Genomic DNA, 13,696 nt, shown 5'->3' with positions numbered 1-13,696 from the left:
GAAAAAATTTAAGGTAATGTCATTTCACACTCATCTGACTTGTAAACATGTAAAAAATCTGACAATGCCATGGATCTATAAGGATTTAGTTAGATACAGCAAATTCTCTTTCTCATGCTAAAAAACGCCAAGGGATACAATTCTGGAGAACAATTTGGCAATGTCTGATAGAATTTTAAATTCTCATAATCTCCAAAATCTCAAACCAGGTAAATACCACTTCTGGGTAATTTACACCAGAGAACTTCATTTCAAAGTTAGTAACCATACACCATACACACAGACACACACACACACAATCACAAAACATTTTATCCTTGCTGCCTGCAAAACAACCTGATACTTCTCTAACCTATTTTAATTCCTAAAGTGATTTCATAACCAATTTATGGCTCCCAACCTGTAGTTTGAAAAACCTGCCAATGATTTTACATATGTACACAAGGATTTCTAACCAGTAATGTTCACTATAGCACTGTTTTTAAAACAGGAAAAGTGGAAACAACCTAAATACCTTATCAACATGAAAAATAAATTTAAACTGGTTGTATTCACATAATACAATAATACAGCTATAAGAAGATAAAAATGATGACTAATTAGGATGAACCATATGGAAGTGCCATTTTGTAGGTCAAAATGGGTAAAAAATCAGCATTTTCATGAGTCTAAAAAACATGTTTCATGAAAAACAAGTTATAGAATATGTAGAATATTGTTTTATATAAAGTTTGAAAATACCCAAAACATAATATTGATTTGTTTATGAATATACTCCAGTGTAGTAATTACATAAAAACAGGCATCAGAAATGATCAACACTAAATTCAAGATAGCAATACTTCTGCAAAGTGAAATGTAACCTAAGAAGGTGCTTCACCTGTATGTGGGAAAATGTTAAGACTGTGAGAGAAATGACATGTGAGTGTTAATTATATTGGTCTCTGTATTTTCCCATATATTTGAAATATGTTAATAAAAAAAATTTTATTAGCCAAATAAAATACACATGTGCAACCTAAATTCAAGCCAACTGCCCTATACAAAACTTCTTTCATTGGTTTGAAATGTTAATGCATCATCCTTACCCTTTTCTAAACTCAGGCTTCTAGCCATAAAAAAAAAGGCTTTATGTAATGCCCAATTTCTTTAAAATCCGTCAAGGGAAGATTTATCCCTAGAAAACTGGTCTAGTTCCTTCTTCCAGTTCAGTGCTACGTATTTTACCATATTTTCATTTTTATCTCGGCTGCCAAGAAAATTCAAATCCAAATTTTATTCTTAGTCATTGAATTAAGCTGCCACTTAGAAAAAGAATATATGCTTCCTCCTTTTCCTTATTCATATATATATATAATACATGTATTATATATATAATTATACTTCCAGATCTTTTAAGTTACAGAAATTCTGGAATGAAATAAAATGAAAATAAATTTCAAGAAAATAAAAATAACCCTTCTGCTCCACCAGGCTATGGAGTTTTCACCATCATTGCTTCTTTCCTGACCAAAGGAATGGGTATGTGGATAGAACTATGCATACATATTCACTAAACTAAAATTTCAGGACATATAGGATTAAAGTCAACATGCTACCAGTGAAAAATAATTAGGTAATATACTAACAAAAAAATGTATACAAAAGAAAGTGAAGTTGGTCAAAATTTAATAGGGTAATTATTTCTCTTCAAGACCATTAGGCTTCGCATGCCTTGTTTTCCTGTGCACGGGACATTGTGGAAAACCGAGAAGCGCGCTAAGAATATGTAACTTAGAGGCCATATATAAAGAAAGTTCTGTATTTTATGTGTGTGTGAGTGGTCTTCGACTGAAAAACCTGAAGTGTCCTTTTTGCACAGGTATTTTCCCCATGCCTAAAGATATTCTGGCAGCTTCCTGACTTCGGCTAGCCTTCCCCTTCTGTCTGGACATTTACAAGGTCTACCGAAGCCAAGATACCATTTAGGCGGTACATATGCCCTCTACCACACAGCAAACTCCAAACCAGGGATTACATGAAACAAACCCCCTAACTAACCCAGTCCTTTAACTTCCAAAACTGAATACATATGTACTTATTAAATAGGTTTGTTTAATTATTTCCTTACAAACAGGTCCTAGGATATTAATCAGTCTTATTTACCTCATTTTAGAAATAAAGGATGATAAAGATAATATACACCAAGATGACCATTTGATGCTGTAATTTTTCAAGTTTACATTACACAAAGACTTGGAAAAGGTTGTTTTTTTAACAAAATTAAAGCACTTCACTCAGCAGTAGCCCAAAGGAACACAATCTAATTTAGGTTTTAAAACGAACATAACATTTACTCACCACCAGGACTGCAACAGACATGAAGAAGTTATATACACCTATCCTCAATAAGTATATTGTCTACTGGGCAGTCACCCAGATTCTTTTAGCAGGGTTGGCAAAATTACGAGGCCTTTCAGGGCTAGACAGGGAATCTAAACAGGTGAGCAGCTCTATCTAAGGGAGAACATACCAGAAAGAACTACTACAGAAAGCTGGTCTTGCCTAAAGTAACTCTAAACCAACTTCAAACAAAATATATCTCCCAGTGAGAGAGACAGAATACACTGCAAGATATGTTTAACTGCCAATCAGAAAAAGATTGAAAAAAAAAGTTCAAAATAGTATGAAGAATCTAGACCTCAGCCACAGTTCTGGCAAGAGTTTACACTGCTGTGACCTTTCTGGGTAGCAGTCTAATAATATACATCAAAAGGAAAAATATGCATTTCCTTCAACCCAGTAACTAGACTCAGAAAGTCACCCTAGGGAGTTCACTGGCAGTCCAGTGGCTAAGACTTGGTGCTCCCAACGCAGGGGGCCCAGGTTTGATCCCTAGTCAGGGAACTAGATCCCACATGCCACAACTAAGAGTTCATATGCTGCAACTAAGACCCGGCAGAGTCAAATGAATAAATATTGAAGAAAAAAAAGAAGAAAACTACAGAAAGTTGCCCTAAAGAGCCACCAGCATGCGACATTGTACATACAATGCATACATATTAAATTTAAACAATATACAATCAATTTAAACAATCTAAATACCCAGTAATAGGAAAAACTATTAAATTATGGTGCACGCATTCAATATAAAATACCAAGAAACTAAAGGATGGAGTAAATGCAAACGTATTGACCTGGAAAGTCATCATGGACCTTGGCTTTTAAGCATACTGCGTGTGTTCAGTCGCTAAGTCGTGTCCAACTCTTGCGACCCCATGGATTGCAGCCCACCAAGCTCCTCTGTCCATGGGATTTCCCAGACAAGAATACTGGAGTGGGTTGTCATTTCCTCTTCTGGGGGATGGTCCCGACTCAGGGACTGAACCGTGTCTCCTGCATTGGCAGGCAGATTTTTTTTTTAACCACTGAGCCACCTTGGAAGCCCCTTAAACATATTACTATGACCAAGATGCCACCATCAGCCAAGCTCCCAGTGCTACTTTGGTTACACCTGGCAGAAGGACTCCAAGACCCAGCCTGAGAAGGGCTGGCTGCTATCAGTGGTGTGGGTCTTCTGAGAAATGCTCAAAGAAAGTCAGTCTACAGTCAACCTGTCGAGCAGAAATAAACACAAGCTGCCCAGCAACCTACGGCAGTTACAGGATTAATAAAGTAGACCCTCTGGTCTACACTGAGGAGCTTACACAGCAGAATATTCACTGCAAATCCAATATGGGAGATTCTCAAATTGCAACCAAAAAAACCTGGAGAAAGGAATGGCAACCCATTCCACTATTCTTGCCTGGAGAATTCCATGGACAGAGGAGCCTGGTGAGCTACAGTCCATGGGGTCACAGTCAGACATGACTCACGACTGAGTGAGTAACACACAAACCCAGCAAAGAACTGGCAACGCTGGTGATGTTTATGGCACAGGCTGGTCACTGCCACCCAGAACGTCTAGACAACTTTCCTCAAGAACCAAAAGACCTGTTCTCCTACGCTGTCCTGAATGTGGACCTCCCAGTAACACTTTGCAAAGCTCTGACCTCACCAAGAACCTCATCAATCCATCAAGGCTGCCAGAGTTCTTTTTTGAACCTCTACGTTGCCATGTAAGCTTCTAAGACTTTGTACACTCATTTTGTGACTGATGAGAATAAAGGTGCAAAAAACAAGAATAAAGTGAATATGTACTGCAGAATTGCACACACACGTTAAGAGACAGTAGCACAACTGCGGCCAAGACATCTCTGGAAGTAATGACTAAATTACAGAAGAAACAAGTGAAATGATGCCAAGACCATCAGTCAGTGTTATCACAACTGTATGCTTCTCTAAGGTCACGGAAGTATGAGTCGCTGCCTTGACATTCTTCCATGGGCAAGATGAACAAGAAGAACAGGGCAAGGATTTAGAGTGCTAATGTTGCATGCCTTGGGGGAGAGGCTCCAAACACAGGACAAGAATGTTACCAAAGTACTTCTAAAACAGAAGAAAAAAGTTACAAGTGTTAATGTCTCAATGATCTATTCAGTTCATGAGCCCCAAGAATTTGCAGAACAACCACTAAAGCAGCTGAAGAGTTATAAGGAAACTTCTGAAGTGAAGATATTGCTCATGAACTTCATCTCTAGACTGGCAAGAATTCACAAGGTCTTTCTGTCCCCCTGTGCACAGGTTTCTGCAGCAGCACCAAGAGAAGGAACAAGACCCTTCTGTTTGCATTACCTGTTTGCACTGCAGAAGTATCTCTGTACCTGGTAGTCCCAGAGACCACCGAGGTGCTGCTGAGGACCACGTCACCCATTCTGTCATGACAAGAACTCTGGGGAAGTCATGACAGAGATAACAGCTCAATGACTGAAAAACTTCCTGAAGACCTGGCCCAGCATAAAAAAACACTCTTGAGCTCTCCTAGGACTCTGATTCAGTTCTTCAGAAAACTTCTCAGATATCACAGAAGGAACTCCAGGGTAAGCCTACAGAGGCCTCAATAAAATCAAGGGTGAAAGAATATGAAGACTTAGATGCCAAAGATTATATTCCCCGAACTGAACTTCTGGAAGCTGAGGAACAGAACACTGAGAACCATCCGGATAGGTGGGGAAATACCAGGCTCAGTGAGGAGGAAGCTGATTTAAATGAGGGGGGTGTGCACCACTCCTTTGATAAAGAACAGCTAGAAATCTCCAAGAAACTGAACAAGCTTCATGCAGGAGCCAGAATGTCCAGTCCAAAAGTAAGTGCTTCTTCAGAGAAGAGCAGCTGGTGCTACAGGATAAACTTCTGAAAAACGGAAAAAGCAGTTACCTCCAAGCAAATTTTCCATTCCAGGGAAAATGCTAAACTTGTGTTATTAATCTGAATATTAGTGAATTAAAACTGTTGATTTGCATTTAAAAGTCCAGAAGCACTATTTTTTGAAAATCACCCCCAAAAAAGCACACTTGCTGAACAATGACTGGTTTGATCCCACTTTAAAAACTCTGCAATACAAAAAATGCATATGCAGATTTTAATTAACAATGAAGCAACACTGGTTTATCAATTGTAACAAACATAGTATGTTAATGCAAGATGTTATTAATAAGGGAAAATGGAGTGTGGGTGATATGAGAACTTTCTCTACTAACCACACAATTTCTATACATCTAAAACTACTCTAATGAAGTCTATTAATTTTTATAAAACCTGCATGTGTTAGACAAATTTGCAAATAAACATTTGCATATGCAAAGAGAGACAGAAAGCTCTATATCAAACTTGTTAACAGTGGTTTCCTACAGAGAGTGAGGGGCATAAGGAAGAATTTTTACATTATGTATCTCTCAACTGTCTAAGAACTTACTACACTGAGCAAGTAGCACATTGAGGGCCTGGGTGCTGAAACCAGACTGTGTGTGCTTAGTCGCTCAGTTGTGTCCAACTCTATACGACCCCATGGACTGCAGCCCGCCAGGCTCCTCTGTCCATGGGGATTTTCCAAGGAATTCTACTGGAGTGGGTTGCCAGGCCCTCCTCCAGGGGTCTTTCCAACCCAGGGATCGAACTCAGGTCTCCTGCATTGCAGGCGGATTCTTTATTGACTGAGCCACCAGGAAACCAGACTGTGTGGACTCAAACCCCAGCTCCATCATTAACTAGCTGACAACTCAGGCAGCTAATCTCTCAGGGCCTCCGGTCTAATCTCTCAGGGCCTCCGGTCCCCTCACGTGCAAGTAGGGACAACAGTTTGTGTTCCCCTACTGAGCTGCTGCAGGCATTAAATGACTTACTACCTGTAAAACGCAGAGTGGAAAACTATCTGGTCCATAGTAAGTGTTCAATAAACAGGTTCCACCACCAATAAGCATCCATTATGCCTCATTTTTTTTTAAAAAAAAAACCTTGATTGGTAAGACAAACAAGGAAAACTTGGTTCATCAAGCCCCTTCTAGTGAAATCTTCAATACAGAAAATACAATGTATTCAATTGCAAAATAAAAATAATATGAGTATTTAACAGACTGCAAACCAATATTTGGCAATATAAGCCCATTTACATAGAAATAATCACTAATAGATTCTACAAGGATAATCATAAAAACAAACCCGATTTGTGTTGTGATTTTTGCTGTGATCCTATTTACTTTTTCCTTTACATTTTTCTGACTCATTTTAACTTTCTACATTGAATATGTGTTGTTTTTAATAAAGTAAAGGAGTTGGCAAACATTTTCTTTGGAAGGCCAGATAGTAAATATGTTTACCATTTACAGACCATAAAGGTCTCTGTCCTAACTACTCAACTCGCACCACAAAAGCAACCAGACAATACCTAAATGAGAGCATATGGCTATGTCCCACTGAAAATTTAATTTACAAAAACAGGCAGCGGGTAGGACACGGCCCACAAGCTGTCAAGTTTGCCCACCCCTGAAATAAAGAGGGAAAAAAAAGTGTGCTCATTTTGGAAAACAAAAAGAAAGTGCATCTGCTAAATTGACACTACTGACTGGTGGGAAGGGACTTGTCCATTTATTAACATATACAAGAGTAGGGACCAAAAAATCAACTTTTTTCTTTAGGCTCTGGAAATCCTCCTCTCATCCTTAGTGCCCCAGTAAGAGAAAGCTTGCTAAGGACCCTCAAGTCTGGAAGTGAACACATACTAGTGGCTACGCAATTAAAAACAGAGGCGAAAAGAAATCTTTCGTATTTACAACGATTTGAAATTTCTTCAAATGTTATAATAATTCACCACCGGTGGCTGTCATCACAGGGCCTGAAGTCCCAACTAACTGATGAAAGGATTTTGGTTTTGGATCAGGACAGTCAGCACAGACAAATTTATGAGAAGAGATGAAAACAACTATGGACAACTACCAGCACTAGAAGTGAAATTTCTATGAGATAAACATGAAGAGTGAAAAGGAATTAGGAATGAACCATCTATAAAAGTCTAACAGAATTAGAGTCAGAGGGTAAGACCAGACATGCAAGTGGCCTTTGGTAGGACGCTTCAAACTTCAAAAAGTTTCTGATCTCCGCCCCTAAAATAAAGCTTTGGGTTGGAAGAAACTCTTCTCAACATTTCACTTGGGACGCAATTTGAAATGTTATGAAAGATTTCTCGGAGTTTTAAATGGTTTCTTTGGAGGATGGACGAAGGGCTGCTTTGGGAGGAGATGCGAAGGGAACAACCCAGGGCTGAGGAGTCCAGAGTCTAAACATAAAGACGTTAGCAAACCCCTCTGCTTAAAAAACAGGCCAACCCTGCACCACAGTCTGCGTTCCGGGTACCCACGCGGCGGGACCCGTGCACCTTTCTACCTGGCGACCGCACCAAATTGTCAACCCCCAGCGGCGAACGAAAACAAGGGCCAGGGCCAGGGGCGCCCACAGCGAGCTCCGGCACAGACGTCCAGGCCCGCCGGAGCCGGCACACCGGGCCCAGGACCCGGTCCGGCCAAGCCGCCTGCGCGCGGGCAAGCGCCGGTGAGGGGTCTCCCAGCCGCAGGAGCCGGATCGGGGCCCGAGCGGAGCCCACCTCGGAGAGCGGCCGACGGAGACCCGGAGGGGTAACCCGGGGCCGAGCGGACCCGGGGCGGGGGGAACAGGAACCGAAGGAAGCCGGGGACCCTGGCCCGGGGGGAGCCTGGCTGAAGGGGACCCAGGGCGGCGGGACTCGGGACTAGGGAGATCCGAGGCTGGGAGAACCAGACTGCAGGGAGCGGAGGCTGAGAAGATCCCGGGGCTGAGAGGATCCCGGCGGAGGGGGCCAGAGACTGAGGGGCGCCGGCCCGGGGGTCGGGCAGGCGGAGCAGGGGACCGACCAGCGCGCTCCTCGCCCGCCGCGCTGCCGGGACACCTGCCCTCAGCCCTCGCCCCCGCCAGCCCAGCCTCCCTCCCCAGTACCGCGCTCCCACTCGAGAACCTCACCCGAGCTCGCCGCCGCCTCGCCGCACGTCTCGAGCTCCTCGGAACCGCGGCCGCTGGGAGGCCAGAGGAGCGGAGGTGGCGCCTTCTGCCGCCGCCGCCGCCGCCGCGACCCAGCGTCCGGGAGGCTCCTACAGCTGCCGCCGCCGTGACGCTAATCACACGAGGCGGCCCTAGCCAATGAGAAAGCGCCTCATGCGCAGCCGCGCTGGTCGAAGCCGGAAGCGCCCCCTGGTCGCTCCCGGACCTAGAGCAGCTTGGGTGGGTCGGGAATCTAGCGGGAGGCGCCCAGCACCCGGGGACACGGAAGTCCCGTCGCTGCCCTCCCACCGGAAACGGGAGCGTGTGCAGCGGAAGAGAAGTGGCCGCCCGGCTCGGGACGCTTCCCGGTTTCTATGGATACGGCCTGCAAGCCGCGGGCGGAGCCGAAACGAGGGATTCCTAGACACAGTTGGAGGCGGCTTCAGACCTAAACGCGAAGAGTCTTGCCACAAGACAACAGAGATTGCTTTTTATTACCTCACGGAGACACTACCATTTGTGCCTCACGACTTCCAGAAAACGAATGTGAGCCCGCTCCTCTTAAAATTATATAATTAAGAGCGATTCTAAAAATGTTTCAGTGTAATAGCAGGTCAGAAACTAATTCAGCAATACTGTGTCCATTTGCCCAAAACGGTTTATTTTCTGCTTGTTTCAGCTGAGCTTTAACATCTTTGAACCGAAAATCCGCCTACATACTTATTCTATAACAAAACAAAGTGTAGAAGTTGGCCGGTGTAGAAAATGTTTTCTTCACATTCAGTGCTCTGAAGAGGTTATATTGTCTTAACTGTCAAAACTATACAAAAAAGATCTTCACAACCCAGATAATCACGATGGTGTGATCACTCACCTAGAGCCAGACATCCTGGAATGTGAAGTCAAGTGGGCCTTAGAAAGCATCACTACAAACAAAGCTAGCAGAGGTGATGGAATTCCAGTTGAGCTATTTCAAGTCCTCAAAGGTGATGCTGTGAAAGTGCTGCACTCGATACGCCAGCAAATTTGGAAAACTCAGCAGTGGCCACAGGACTGGAAAAGGTCAGTTTTCGTTCCAATCCCAAAGAAAGGCAATGCCAAAGAATGCTCAAACTACCGCACAATTGCACTCATCTCACATGCTAGTAAAGTAATGCTCAAAATTCTCCAAGCCAGGCTTCAGCAATACGTGAACCGCGAACTTCCAGATGTTCAAGCTGGTTTTAGAAAAGGCAGAGGAACCAGAGATCAAATTGCCAATATCCGCTGGATCATCGAAAAAGCAAGAGAGTTCCAGAAAAACATCTATTTCTGCTTTATTGACTATGCCAGAGCCTTTGACTGTGTGGATCACAATAAACTGTGGAAAATTCTGAGAGAGATGGGAATACCAGATCACCTGACCTGTCTCTTGAGAAACCTGTATGCAGGTCAGGAAGCAACAGTTAGAACTGGACATGGAACAACAGACTGGTTCCAAATAGGAAAAGGAGTCCGTCAAGGCTGTATATTGTCACCCTGCTTATTTAACTTCTATGCAGAGTACATCATGAGAAACGCTGGGCTGGAAGAAACACAAGCTGGAATCAAGATTGCCGGGAGAAATATCAATAACCTCAGATATGCGGATGACACCACCCTTATGGCAGAGAGTGAAGAAGAACTAAAGAGCCTCTTGATGAAGGTGAAGGAGGAGAGTGAAAAAGTTGGCTTAAAGCTCAACATTCAGAAAACTAAGATCATGGCATCTGGTCCCATCACTCCATGGGAAATAGATGGGGAAACAGTGGAAACAGTGTCAGACTTTATTTTTTTGGGCTCCAGAATCACTGCAGCTGTTGACTGCAGCCATGAAATTAAAAGACGCTTACTCCTTGGAAGGAAGCTTATGGCCAACCTAGATAGCATATTTAAAAGCAGAGACATTACTTTGCCAACAAAAGTCTATCTAGTCAAGGCTATGGTTTTTCCAGTGGTCATGTATGGATGTGAGAGTTGGACAGTGAAGAAAGCTGAGCGCCGCAGAATTGATGCTTTTGAACTGTGGTGTTGGAGAAGACTCTTGAGAGTCCCTTGGACTGCAAGGAGATCCAATCAATCCATCCTAAAAGAGATCAATCCTGGGTGTTCATTGGAAGGTCTGATGTTGAAGCTGAAACTCCAATACTTTGGCCACCTCATGCGAAGGGTTGACTCATTGGAAAAGACCCTAATGCTGGGTAGGATTGGGGGCGGGAGGAGAAGGGGACGACAGAGGATGAGATGGTTGGATGGCATCACCGACTCGATGAACATGGGTTTGGGTATACTCCGGGAGTTGGTGATGGACAGGGAGGCCTGGCGTGCTGTGATTCATGGGGTCGCAAAGAGTCGGACACGACTGAGCGACTGAACTGAACTGTCAAAAATCTTGTTATACTAATTAAAGGAAAGCCATAAGCTTTCAAGAATGCCCATGCCCCAGGCTTGTCCATCCTGAAACTGAGTGGGACCCTGTGAGGCTCCCAGGCATGGAGGCCTCGTTTCATTCCCCATTTCTTGTAAACAAGACTACCCTCCACGTCCTTCCCTGAGTTCCAAAGAGCCGATTTGAACAGTTGCTAATCAAGGGAGGCGGAGAAGGCAATGGCACCCCACTCCAGTACTCTTGCCTGGAAAATCCCATGGAGGGAGAAGCCTGGTAGGCTATAGTCCATGGGGTCGCTAAGAGTCGGACACGACTGAGCGACTTCACTTTCACTTTTCCCTTTCATGCACTGGAGAAGGAAATGGCAACCCACATCCCAGGGACGGCAGAGCCTGATGGGCTGCCGTCTATGGGGTCGCACAGACTGAAGCTACTTAGCAGAAGCAGCAGCAGAATCAAGGGAGGAGACGCCAAGTAACCACCTGAGGCAAGATTAAAGGGCCCAGAGGAGCTTAGCTAGATTAGGAGACCACATGAGACCCTGCAGGGCTTCCCTCCTTGCTCAATCGCCAAAGAATCTGCCTGCAATGCCAGAGACCTAGGTTCGATTCCTGGGTCAGGAAGATCCCCTGGAGAAGGAAACAGCAACCCACTCGAGTGTTCTTGCCTGGAGAATCCCATGGACAGAGGAGCCTGGCAGGCTACATACAGTCCATGGGGTTCCAAGAGCTGGACACACTTAACAACTAAACCACCACCACCATGAGATCCTGTACACACCCTAATCTTGTCAACAACCCCCACCCTTGGGAAATATTGCTGTGTAAATGCATGCATGCTCAGTCATATCTGACTCTGCAGCCCCCTTGACTGTACCCTGCTAGGCTCTTCTATAACTCCTTATCAAATTTTCCTGGGTAAGAGGGCTCTCACCCAACTATGCTGGCACCCTGATCTTGAACTTCTAGCCTTCAGAACTATGAGAAATAAACTTATGTTGTTTATAAGCTTTAAAAAAAAAAAAGCTTCCTGGGTGTGGACACGTTTTTTTCAAGGCCTACTGTATCTGCCTTTGCCTGGCAAAATAATAAAGCTATCCTTTTCTACTTCACCCAAAACTCTGCCTCTGAGATTCAATTCCCCACTGGTGTACAGAGAAGCTGAGCTTTCAGCATCACTCCCTGGGACCATGCCAAGAGAAAAAACAAAGGAAGCTGGAAAAGCATCACAGATATCAAAAGACCTAGGGTCTGATACACAAGGAAAAATGTTTATAATAGCGAACTCTTCAGCCTGGAAATGTAAAATCTTAAAAGTGATTAAAGTTACTAAAATCAGAAAAAGCATGGATAAGATGGTCTTAATACTAGTATTTTAGAATACTGATATTAAGCCTGCCCAGGTAAGCTTGAAAAAAGCCGACAAGGACTTCCCTGGTGGCTCAGTGGTAAAGAATCTGCCTGCCAGTTCAGGAGATACAGATTCAATCCCTGGGCTGCAAAGACCCACACACACCAAGGAACAACTAAGCCTATGTGCCACAACTCCTGAGACTGTGTTCTGGAGCCCAGGAACTGCAACTACCGAGCCCTAGAGCCCGCGCTCTGCAGTAAGAGAAGCCACCGCAATGAGAAGTGTGTGCACCACAACGAGAGAGTAGCCCCTACTCTCCACAACTAGAGAAAGAGCTCCCGAGGCAAGGAAGATCCAGCACAGCCAATAATAAAATACATAAATAAATACTTATTTTTTTAAAAAAAGCAGACAACCTTATACTTCTACAGCACCTCAGAAACAACGCCAATGTGTCTGCACAGTGAATTTGACTTACAGAAGGCAAAGAGAACTGGGGCCTCAGGTTTAATGAGAGGTCTACTGAGGACGACAGAGCTACATAAAGAGGAGATTATTCGAAGACTTCAAACTTTGTCTGCATCCTCCTCTAGGTGATTTTGTTTTGACAAACCAAAGCAGTCCTGGAGCAGTCCTTGCCCTGCTGAAACACGTGAGAAAGAGCCTTATCATTTTCCCCCCAAGATTTACCTCCCATTCTGTCATTATGGTCCCACCCCCAGATCACTACTGCCAGTTCCTGATGCCCCCCAAAGATGCAACAAACCCCACCATTTCTTGAGAATGCTCACACCTTCTCAGTCAGTGAAGACATTGTCACCATCCGCAACCTGAGGGACTGTCCGTGAACGGCTTCACCCGTATCTCTTACCTAAAGGTCACCATTAAATGTCCCAAAGCAGATTTTTCAGGTCTCTCTTGCCAAATGCCCTTCAGTTCCTAATCTTGTATATTGTCTTCTAAGTAGCAGTGCAAAAACCAAGGGGATTTCAGTCAAATTCTGCATCCTCCAACGTCAGCTGGATCTTTAGAATGTGGGTTCCCTCCATCCTGAAGGTGTCCCACTTCTCCACAGGAGGGTGGAGTACTTCCTCTCAGCAGCACCCAGAAAAGAGTCCCTTCCACCCCCACTCCCCATCCTAGTCACTGGTGACCCAACACTACCCAGCAGCACGGCTAGTCGGATGTGGTCATCTGTACAATGACCAGATGCTTCTGACAGAGAGGCACATCACTGGGTAACATTCATAATCCAGGTGCGGTCACTCCATGACGAGGCATCAGGGGCGCTATGGGGAGCGGCTGAAATGGTGACAGCCTCAGCCTGCATTGTGATCTGCACGTCAACAGCCAATGAGAACTGAGGAGGTCCCCAAAGTGAGCAGCAAGTGAAGGTGCAGCTTTCAAATCTGAAGCATAAAGAAAACGCTCTAGACTTCATAGTGAATTTAACTTTGGGATCCCAATTGGTTTTTTTTGGCGGGAGGGGAGGTAGGTTTGTTTCCTTCTCCA

General features: G+C 44.3%; 1 protein-coding gene and 1 pseudogene across 3 annotated transcripts in view; one reads left to right on the top strand and one right to left on the bottom strand.

The window, feature by feature from the left end:
- ADIPOR2 (adiponectin receptor 2) overlaps positions 1-13,472 on the bottom strand; it is a 41,907-nt gene extending 28,435 nt beyond the window's left edge. Inside the window, exon 1 of one of the 2 annotated variants that reach the window (XM_081589896.1) lies at positions 13,056-13,472. The gene's annotated coding sequence lies outside the window, so the exon portion shown is untranslated. Of the gene's footprint in view, positions 1-8,406; positions 8,519-13,055 lie in introns of those variants that run through there. The other variant, XM_081589895.1, reaches the window with a different exon arrangement.
- Positions 3,600-8,398, top strand: LOC145545427 (protein SDA1 homolog; annotated as a pseudogene). Its single transcript, XR_014082072.1, has 2 exons — positions 3,600-3,740; positions 3,872-8,398. The product of XR_014082072.1 is annotated as a protein SDA1 homolog (transcript).
- Positions 13,473-13,696: the final 224 nt, after the last annotated feature.

Source organism: Giraffa tippelskirchi, chromosome 4, assembly GCF_054371585.1.
Source record: "Giraffa tippelskirchi isolate mGirTip1 chromosome 4, T2T-mGirTip1v1.2.pri, whole genome shotgun sequence".
NCBI lineage: Eukaryota > Metazoa > Chordata > Mammalia > Artiodactyla > Giraffidae > Giraffa > Giraffa tippelskirchi.
The sequence above is the reverse complement of the archived record's forward strand: the minus strand, read 5'-3'. Positions and strand labels throughout refer to the sequence as shown.